Raw genomic sequence first — 10,636 nt, 5'->3', positions numbered from 1 at the left:
AAGGGTGATGCCGTATAATTTTCTTCATTGTGTTTAGTTGTTTTCACTGGTTAAAAGCATGTTTTCACGAAGGTTGTACTCATACTACACTGTGCATTTCTTGTGCAGATTTTGGTACCGGCCCTAGCAGATCGCGAGACTCGGTAGTCCGGACTTGCTTATCGGAGACTCAAGGTAGATATGTTGGCGTCTGCAGACCTTGGAGTCCCTTCCTAGTTTCCTTATTTTACTGTTTCTTTTCATTCAAAACAGTAGTATTTTCTTTCAGACTTTGTTTGTAGTAAATTTTAGAAGTTCATGAGTTGTGACTCCAGCTCTGTATTGTATCAAATATGATGGGCTTTATGTTATTCCGCATTTCAGTTTTAGCATCTATTTAGCTTAATTGATTTTGCTATTGAAATTGACTAAAAATTGGTTTAAAGAATCCTCTAGCATTGGCTTGCCTAGCAAGTGAAATGTTAGGCGTCATCACGGTCCCGAAGGTGGTAATTCTAGGTCGTGACATCCACGTTCCAAACCTAATCTACCAAGTCGTAGGCGATCTCGATTTCGATCGTATACAGATAGTCCCCTCATTTTTCGGAGAGTAGATTACGAGAAACGACATGAAGTGGCAATCCCGAAGGGAGGCCCTCGAGGAAGTTCACGCTTAGAGTTTTGATTTATCGGCTGAGATCGAGAATGCCAAGGTGCTCGAAGTTGAGGCCAGGAAGTTGGCCTATCACGAGGAGGAAGATTCCGAGGAGTCTGAAGAATTGGGCGAGTCCGAGGGTGGCGGAGACCCCGAAGGTGATGATGCAGTCCCCGACAAAGACTAGGCCACTTAGGCCCTTTTTAGATGTTTTTGTTTTTTGCTTTTTGTATTACCTTTTTGTTGAGGTCGTTCGGCCTTTGTAAAAATTTGCATCGGGGCTGTTTGGCCCTTGTAAAAAGAATTTTTGATATGTATATAAGGCTTTTTCCCTTCAACGACTTTTGAATTTTCCCTTTGCTTTATTACTTATCTTTGCAAAGATCGAAATGCCTTAGCATGAAATAGTTAGGTTACGTTCGGAGGTTCGAACAAACCTTGCCTTCAACATTATTTCATTTTAAGGCATCGTGAGGGTTCGGTATTACCGGAAACCTTTTTGCAAAGTAGTTTAGATTATAATTTGCCGAGGGTAGCCTTTAGAATCGGTTATAAAATTTTGAAGGCCTTATTTTTTGTTACGGGTCTCGGACGTCTCTGAGCCGTTTTAGTATGGCTGTAGCCTTTTTAGTTCGGGTATTTCCCAATGGGTTTGTCACCTCGATTTATCCGGACTTGCCTTAGATAACGATCCCCGAACGGGGTTAGTCGTCGCTTTTTAGAGTTTGGGCAATGATAAATATACTTCGTGTCCTCGGGTTTCGATTTCCCAAAATGGCTGTAGCCTTATAATTCGGGCAACGCCAAATAGGCTTTGTGCCCCCGGGCTCCGATAATCCGAGTCGTCCGAGTTTGTTTTCGGACGGCAGCCTCCGATTGGGAGTAATCGTTTAAACCCGGATAAAGGCATCCCTTGGGCTCGATACCTTTAGGGGATCGAATGTAAGAAATTCCTTAAGAGAAAAAAGAGAAACTTTTAAAGGACAAGGTATTTATCTGCAAGGTAGAAACTTTTATTCTTATGCGTGATAGTTACACATGTGTACAAATTTTGTGCCAGGGCTCGAGTAGTCTATGCGGGCACGGTTCATGTGACCGTTTGGCCCTTATAGTAAATCCTATCAATCAAGTCGTGACCTTCAATCATAAAGTTTTCTTCCTTTCTAAAGTCGTTAACCGAGGGTGATCCCCCCAGTGTTCGGGGCCTATCGAAGAGAGGCTTCGAATACTGTTGTGTTCTTCGATACTTGTTCGTAATCGACCTTCAATTCTAAGTTAGCACGATTTACTTGTTGACTCATTAAAAACCTTGCCGAAAAATCCATTTGGGACAAAAACCGGTTCAAGGGAAAAGGAGTGCAACGCGTGCTTTCATGCCTAAAGGTTGTATCGTTCTTTGATGATTCCCTGCAAGTGTTAGTTCATAATGTAAATAAATAAAAGGAAATGAATGGGGTCGTACCTTAGCAGTAGTATCGCTTCAAGTGAGCTATGTTCCAGTTGTTCGGTAGTTGCTCACCGTTCATCGTTCCGAGTTTGTATGATCCTTTACCGGTGATCTCAATAATCTGATAAGGGCCTTCCCAGTTCGGACCCAACTTCCCTTCGTCGGGGTTCAGGTGTTTTGTGTAACCTTCCTTAGTACCATGTCCCTGACATTGAAGTGTTGAAGGTTGGCCCGTCATTATAATACTTTTCGATTCACTACTTTTGGGCGGCCAATCGGACAAGGGCTGCTTCGTGCCTTTCATCCATTAAACTTAGGCTCGCGTTCATAGCCTCGTCGTATGATTTCTTGGTTCCATATAGGAACCTGAGACTTGGTTCTCCGACTTCGATCGGTATTAGAGCTTCGACGCCATATACTAGTGAGAACAGGGTGCCCTCGGTACTGGACTTCGAGGTCGTTCGGTATGCTCATAAGACTTCGGGCAGGATTCGCTTCTATCTTCCTTTGGCGTCAGTTAACCTCTTTCTGGGGTTTTAGAGTATGGTTTTGTTGGTAGATTCTGGGGTGGTAGGGTGTTGATAGGATCTTTTTGATCTTATGATCTTCGAGAAACTTGTTTACCTTGCCGCTGATGAATTGTTTCCCGTTGTCGCACGCAATCTCGGCCAGCACTCCAAATCGGCATATGATATGGTCTCAAATGAAGTCGATGACTTCTTTATCCCTGACCTTTTCGTATGCCTGGGATTCCACCCATTTAGAAAAGTAGTCAGTCATAAATAATATAAATTGAGCCTTACCAGGTGCCCATGGAAGGGGCCGACAATATCTATTCCCCACTTCATGAACGGCCATGGTGACAAAACCGAATGCAGCAGCTCCCGGGGCTAATGAATCATCGGAGTGTGTCTTTGACATTCATCACATTTTCGTACAAACTCCTTTGCATCCCTTTCCATATCGATCCAGTAATAGCCGGCTCTGATAACTTTTCAAACCAATGATTCGGCACATGAATGGTTTCCACAGGTGCCTTTATGGATTTCCCTCAAAACGTACTCAGTGTACCCTGGTCTTAGAAATGTCGCGAGTGGGCCATCGAATGTCCTTCTGAATAAGGCTCCGTGTAAGGCCCCGTTACAAATTTTCTAATGATTTAAGATTTTAAAGTGATCCAACGATATTCGGGAATAACGTATTCGAGTATTAAAGGAGACCCATGGGATAGAACCACATCATTTTGAAATGAAAATATATGTTTAAGGTGTATTGGAACATACTAAGGAGTTTTGTGAATGGAAAGAATTTGTGTGGAACAAGTTGGATACATTAAGCGGAAAGGATGTCTCAATTCATACAAGATCCTACTTCTAATGCATGTTGCTACCAAACTATAAAGACTTAGGAGGTGATCTACATATCAAATTAAAGCCCTTTGAGTCTAGTTTTCAACGCATAAATTGTTCGTCATTTGGATATTTCTACAGAAAGTTATGGCTATTTTACCAGACCTATGCCATATGCGCGCCTAGATGTGCGGCCGTACATATTAGAGGGTATTCTGCCTCAGGTGCGCGACCAGATGCGCGGTCACTTGTCCATGTGTGCGATCACGCACGTAGGATCCCATTAAATACCCCCAAGGCCGGGTAGAGAGAGGGTCTAAGTCATTTCTTTGAGATAGGGCTTGCATATCAAGGGAAATCCGTCCAACACTTCCCTCCCATGAACCAAGGTAATGTTTTTGGAGTATTTTGAGTTGATTACTACTCCTAAACACCTATATTAACAAGGATTAATCTTGAAGATCCATAGATTTCCATTCAAATCCCCAAATTGGTCAAGAACCCTACAAGTTAGGATTTTTAAGAGTCTCACTACAAGAGGTATGTCTACCATCTCCAACTAATCTATGGTGATTATTTGATAGAATTTTGTTGGTTGGGTGTGGATGGTCATGTATGTGATGTTGGAAGTTAAGAATTGTTTAAGAATAATGGTGGGATAAATTGTTGGTAAATGGTAGTAGTTGGATGAACTAATTCTATGGTTAAGAGATGCAGAGATTCATGCCTACTAGGTGTTTGATAAAGTGCCTAAATGGCCTAAATTATGGAATTTGTTACTAATATTGGTCCCATTTGATGTTGTTATTGTAGATTGAAGTTGCTTAGTGTAGTGGATCGTTGTAGTATCATTAAGGGACGAATTTGAGGTATGTTGGCTAAACTACTCTCTTAGGATTGAATTCCATGATGTTCCCGTGAGTTTCAAGTATGGTTGGCTCAAGTTCCTAATTTCTATGTTCCGAGTTATATCTTATAAATTTGACTATTCTTAATGAGCCTTATGTCGAAAGATATATGTTCAAAGTATGGTTTGTGTATTAAAATGTTATGGCTTGGAGTCGTGTTCCAAATGAAAGCTAGCATGCCAAATTGTATGAGAAAAACTCGATATGCTTAAGACTCTAAATTGCTCATATGTGGTGTGTACCTAAAGTCTTGATTTGAAATGCCTTGTTGTTGATAATATATAAAGAAGCTCAAAAGTGAAAGAAGAGAGTTGGTGATATAAAGTGTGGCCACCGTGCCAAGAATGAAAGTTATACTTGTGGCCAATGGTGCCAATGAAATGAAATGACGTGAGAAAGGTTAATAAATGAGTCTTGATTCAACTGTTTCAAATTGACTTCGAAAATAGATGTGCCTAAAAGCTTATGTACTCAAATCATGCCCAAATGTGGTTGTTTCAATTAATGCTATGCTTTGTGTATTTCCAACGTGTTTTGAACTCCTATATATTCATGAGTTGAAATTGTGTATTGTCCCTTTTTTGGGGAAAAGTATCTCAAGAATAAATGATGTGTTACTCGTTTATGATTTTAACTTGTGCTTTGATTGCCAATCATTTTACTCCATTTTGTGGAATGAAATCCATTGTGTTTAAAGTCTTCATTACTAATTAATCTAAAGTTGTGATTTTCGAAATATTCTATTTGTTGATATTTATGATGATGATCCATGAAAGAAAAAAATAAAAGTGTGGAATATGAAATATGGTTATCGTGCCATGAATGATGAATCATATGTATGGACAAGAGAGCCAATAAAATAATGATATTGTAAGTGGTTGAAAGTACCAATGAGGCTATATACGGTATGAAAAGTTATGAGGTAAATGCATTTGTATTGTTGTTTCCTTTATATGCAAATTAAAAATATTTTTGGGTATATCGATAGTCACCGAGGAAGGGTAGGTTGAAATAACCTAGCCCCGAAACTACACATGCCAGCGTAGGAGTGGATTGTGATCATTCCCCTTATTTAGGATGAGATTGATGTGATAGAATTATTCTCCTTATTTGCGATGAGATTGATGTGATAGAATTATTCACCTTAAGGATGAGATTGATGTGATAGAATTATTCCCCTTATTTAGAATGAGATTCACGTAATAAAATTATTCCCCTTAATTGGGATGAGATAATTGATAAAAAAGGATGATGTCGATCCACACGACATTGTGGTGAGATGGCCTAGACGATCGGGTCGTGATCGGATTCCATGCCGCATACATGGTGGTGATTGTGCTGGAAATTATAATTGAAACTGTGATTGTGGTTGATGCCTTGGATGAGATGACCTAGCCGATCGGGTCGTGATCAGACTCCGTGCTAAAAGTACGGTGGTATTGGTATTATAAACAGTGGTATATCGGTGCTAAAGATCTCGCAACCAAAAATAATATTATCATCATATTTTGATTATCACTTCACAGTGTTATCTTTATATTTTGGAAATTATTATGTTTTAACTTGGCATTTGAATATTATTGATTGTTGATTGTTGTTTTCATGGTTTTCTCTTTCTTACATTGGCATTCTATTTTGAAAGAGGACAATTAGCTTTACATACTAGTACTATTCCATATGTACTATTACGCAGCGCCTTCCTGAAGTTCCTTGGAAGGGCGACGTAAGGCTAAGCAACCGATGTCAGTGCGATTGCTATCCGCCAACTGAGGTCCCCTCCGTACGCTAGACTAGATTGTCAGTACCGTACAGAAAAACCAATGTCGTGATCAATTGAGAGAGAGAGAGCAGAAAAGAGAATTGAGAATGAAAGAAAGTTTGATTGCATTGAATCAAAACTATTACAGAAAAATAATACGGTGTCGGGGGAGGGGGAGGGACACCAGTACAGAGAATTATTTGCTTGCTTGAAAGTTTGATTGCTTGGTCCCCCTTAATAATGCTTAAAAAAAAAAAACAAAGTTACATGACTAGACCTATGAAAGCTGGAAAATCACACTTAAAATAAATGCAGTAAAACTACTCTATATTTACAATGAAAAAGACTTAGTATTCTACAAAGCAGAAACAAGTCCGTTGGCAGCAACTTTGTCTTTAGCATCAGGGTCTGCACGCGCAGCATTGTCTGCGTGCGCAGTGTTGTTGGCATCTGCCTGTAGCTGGGCGCTGGCGATGGCTATCGGTGGGGCGACAGAGGCACATGCGCACTTGTCACTTGGAGCTGCCGAGACCACAGGGCCGACCGTGGCGATGGGCATTGGGAAGCTTGCCAGGACACCACGGGACGCGTCCAAGGGGTCATAGGGCATGGCTAGAAAGCCGCCCATGACAGTACTAATGTCCCTTTTGCCGGGGGCACTGCATCTTTAATGGATGCAGGTGGTTCATCAGCGGCCAGCTTTGGTCCTCGTTCGCAGTCACTCTCTATTCAGCAGGTTTTGGTGAGCTCTACTCTATTCCGGGCCTGATGTCATTTGAGTTGTACATTGTGTTTTGAGGTATAGCCGGGGCCTTGTTGCCGGCACTTCCATACTTCTCTTCTGTTATACTTCGAGGCTCCGTAGATAGGTTGTGGGTGGTGTTTGATGTGGGGAATTGAACTAGAAATGTTGGTATTTGGCAAACATGGTTTTCATTATATCTATAAACTTGTAATATTTTGGAAGTTATGAATGAAGGTGCTAATGAAAATGAAATGAGAGTCGTTAATAATATCTCTTCAGTGTTTAATTAACGGAGTGCATCTCCTCTTTATTCATAGATGAGTTTGGGTATAAGGAAATTTAAGAGGTTTGCTCGGTCGGGTTCACTCGGTTGAGCGCCGGTCACGCTTCCCGATTTTGGGGCGTGACACTCTGTCTTCGGATAGGTTAAACCAGGCTGCCTTTGTATGTAGGGCCCTCGATTCCTTTGGATCTGACGACAGTTTTCTGGTCTTCATGTATTCTATATATTTATTTCTCCAGTCCCAAGTTAGGCTAGTTGAGTTAATCTCGGCACGACCTTCTTCCACTACCGATCTCATAAGTTGTATGACTGCCCCCAAATTGAACTTCGTCTTCGACTGATGACCCTAAGTTAGCGAGGGCATCAGCCTCACTACTTTGATCCCGGGGTACGTGTTGCTAAGTCCATTCTTTGAACCGATGCAATGTTACCTGCAACTTGTCCAAGTATCTTTGCATTCATTCTTCTCTGACCTCGAATGTTCCATTAGCTTGGTTTACCACAAGGAGGGAGTCGCACTTGGCTTCGATCACTTCTGCCCCCAAGCTTTTGGCTAGTTCAAGGCCTGCAATCAAGGCCTCATATTCGGCCTCGTTGTTAGTCAATTTCACAGTTTTAATAGATTGTCTAACTACATTGCATATTGGTGGCTTCAATACGATGCCAAGTCCGAACCCTTTTGTGTTTGAGGCGCCGTCCGTAAAGAGGGTCTAGATTCCCGAGGAGGTCCTTGAGTTAATTAATAACTCTCTTTCGACCTCGGGTATTAGGGTCGGCGTAAAGTCGACCACAAAGTCTGCCAAAATTTGAGACTTAATGGTGGTCCGGTCGGTATTCAATATTGTACCTACTTATTTCCACGACCCATTTGGCCAACCGGCCCGAGAGCTCGGGCTTATGCATAACGTTCCTCAACGGGTAAGTAGTTACGACACATATTGGGTGACACTGAAAGTATGGTTTTAGCTTTCTAGAGGTGCTTAGCAAAGCGAGCGCCAGTCTTTGTAGGTGAGGATACCTACTTTCGGCCTCACCTAGGGTCCTGCTAACATAGTAAATTGGAAATTACGTACCTTGCTCTTCCCGGACCAGGACTCCACTTACCGCTATCTTCGAAACTACCAAGTACAAGTATAGTTGTTCGTCTACCTTTGGTGTGTGAAGCAGCGGTGGGCTCGATAAGTACCGTTTAAGTTCCTCCAAAACTCGTTGACAAGTAAACTTCCATTAATTTTTCTATTTGTTCCTCGAACATCCGGTTTACTAGGCGTTGATAAGTGGCACCGTATTTTTTAATCCGAATGGCATCACGTTATAACAGTATGTGACGTACTTTGTGATGAAGGAGGTTTTTTCCTGATCATCCGAGTCCATCCGTATTTGGTTGTACCCGGAATAGGCATCGAGAAAACTGAGGATCTCGTGATCAGTCGTGGCATTGATCATGCGATCGATGTTGGGCATAGGAAAAGAGTCCTTGGGACACGCCTTGTTCAAATCCTTATAGTCTACACACATTCTTAATTTGTCCCCTTTTTTAGGGACTACCACTATGTTCGCTAACAAATCTAGGTATTTAACTTCCCGAATGGACCCTATTTTAAGAACTTTAGATACCTCGTCCATGATGAAAGCATGTTTGACCTAGGACTGGGGCCTCATCATCTATTTGACCGGATGGAATTTTGGGTCCAGGCTTAGCTTGTGAGTGGTTATCTCCGATGGGATCCCTGTCATATCAAGATGGGACCAAGCAAAACAATCTTCATTAGTTATAAAAAATTGAATGAGTTTTATCCTGAGCTCGGAGCTTAACCCCGTGCCCAGGTATACCTTTCGATCGGGCAAGTGTTCTCTTCATATGACTTGTTCCAGCTCCTCGACCGTTGATTTAGTGGCGTCGGAATCATCGGGGGCTATGAAAGCTCTAGGAACCCCATAATCATCATCCTCGCCTTTCCCTCGTTTGTCCGAATCTGCCGAGGTTGGTATCAGTGATTGCTATTTGGGCCTATTTTTTACCATTTGGTTCGGATCCTTCGATGTTGAGATTGTAGATGCCGGTATCACCTCCTCGACCGTGAATATTTCCTTGGCAGCCGGTTGTTCACCATATACTATTTTGACTCCGTTAGGTGTTGAGAATTTCAGTGCCTAGTGCAGTGTCGAGGGCACTGCCCTCATGTTGTGGATCCATGGACTTCTGAATAAAGCGTTGTACCTCATGTCTCCTTCGATCACATAAAATTTAGTTTTCCTGGATGGTCCCAGCGGTGTTTACTGGTAACGTTATCTCGCCCTTAGTAGTTTCGCACACCATGTTAAACCCGTTTAGAACTCAGACTGCAGGCACGATTTGGTCTTGTAGACCGAGTTGCTCTACGACCCTCGATCGGATGATATTGGCGGAGCTACCTGGGTCAATTAGCACACATTTAACTCGAGATTTATTCATGAGTACAGATATTACCAGTGCATCATTGTGGGGCTGCACGATTTCTTCCGTGTCATCGTCGTTGAAAGAGAAGGTTCCTTCCGGTATGTAATCTCGAGTCTGTTTCTCTCTTCTAATAGATACTTTGGTGCATTTCAAAATCGGCCCCTGAGGAATATCGACCCCACCAATAATCATGTTAATGACGTGTTGAGGTTCTTCTTGCTCGTCCTGCTTGTTAGAATCCCTATTGCTAAAATAATTTTTTTTTGCTCGGTCACTCAGGAATTATCGAAGATGCCCGTTGTTGAATAATCGGGCTACTTCCTCTCTCAATTTTCGGCAATCCTCTGTTCTATGGCCGTGAGTGCCGTGATATTTACACATCTGATTAGGATCCCACTGGGACGGATCGGACTGTAATGGTCGAGGCCATTTGGTGTCCTTGATACGACCGATAGTTGATACGATGGCGCCAACATCAATGTTAAAGTTGTATTCTGATAATCTCGGTGCTTCCTTAGACCCGACAGGCCTGTCGAAGCCATTTTTACTCATGAGTCCCCGACTGTGTTGATCTCGATCGTTTCTCCTTTCGCCTCTTATGAGATTTCTCCTAGATCTATTACCTCTTCGGTCCATATTGCACGGTTGTTAGCGATCCCTACTCGATCTTGGTTCACGGTCGATGTCTCTCTTGGTTCTATCAACAGTTATGACAGGATAAACGAACAACGAAGGGCCCCCAAGTTGATCATCTTCGACTTTGATTTTCGATTGATACTGGTTATACACGTCGGTCCAAGTAACGATCGGATATTCTATCAGGTTCTGCTTCAACTGCTGTGAAGCCACCGAGCTTCGAATATTGAGTCCCTGAGTGAAAGCTTGAACAGCCCAAGCATCAGCAACCGACGGTAAGTCCATCCGTTCCATCTGAAACTGGGACACGAACTCCCTAAGCATCTCGTTGTCCTTCTGACTTACTTTGAAAAGGTCCGATTTCCTGGTTTCAACCTTAATAGCCCTGGCGTGTGCTTTCACGAAAGAATCCGCAAGCATAGCAAATGAATCAAT

This window comes from Nicotiana tomentosiformis, chromosome 2 (assembly GCF_000390325.3).
Source record: "Nicotiana tomentosiformis chromosome 2, ASM39032v3, whole genome shotgun sequence".
Lineage (NCBI taxonomy): Eukaryota > Viridiplantae > Streptophyta > Magnoliopsida > Solanales > Solanaceae > Nicotiana > Nicotiana tomentosiformis.
Note: the sequence above shows the minus strand (reverse complement) of the source record.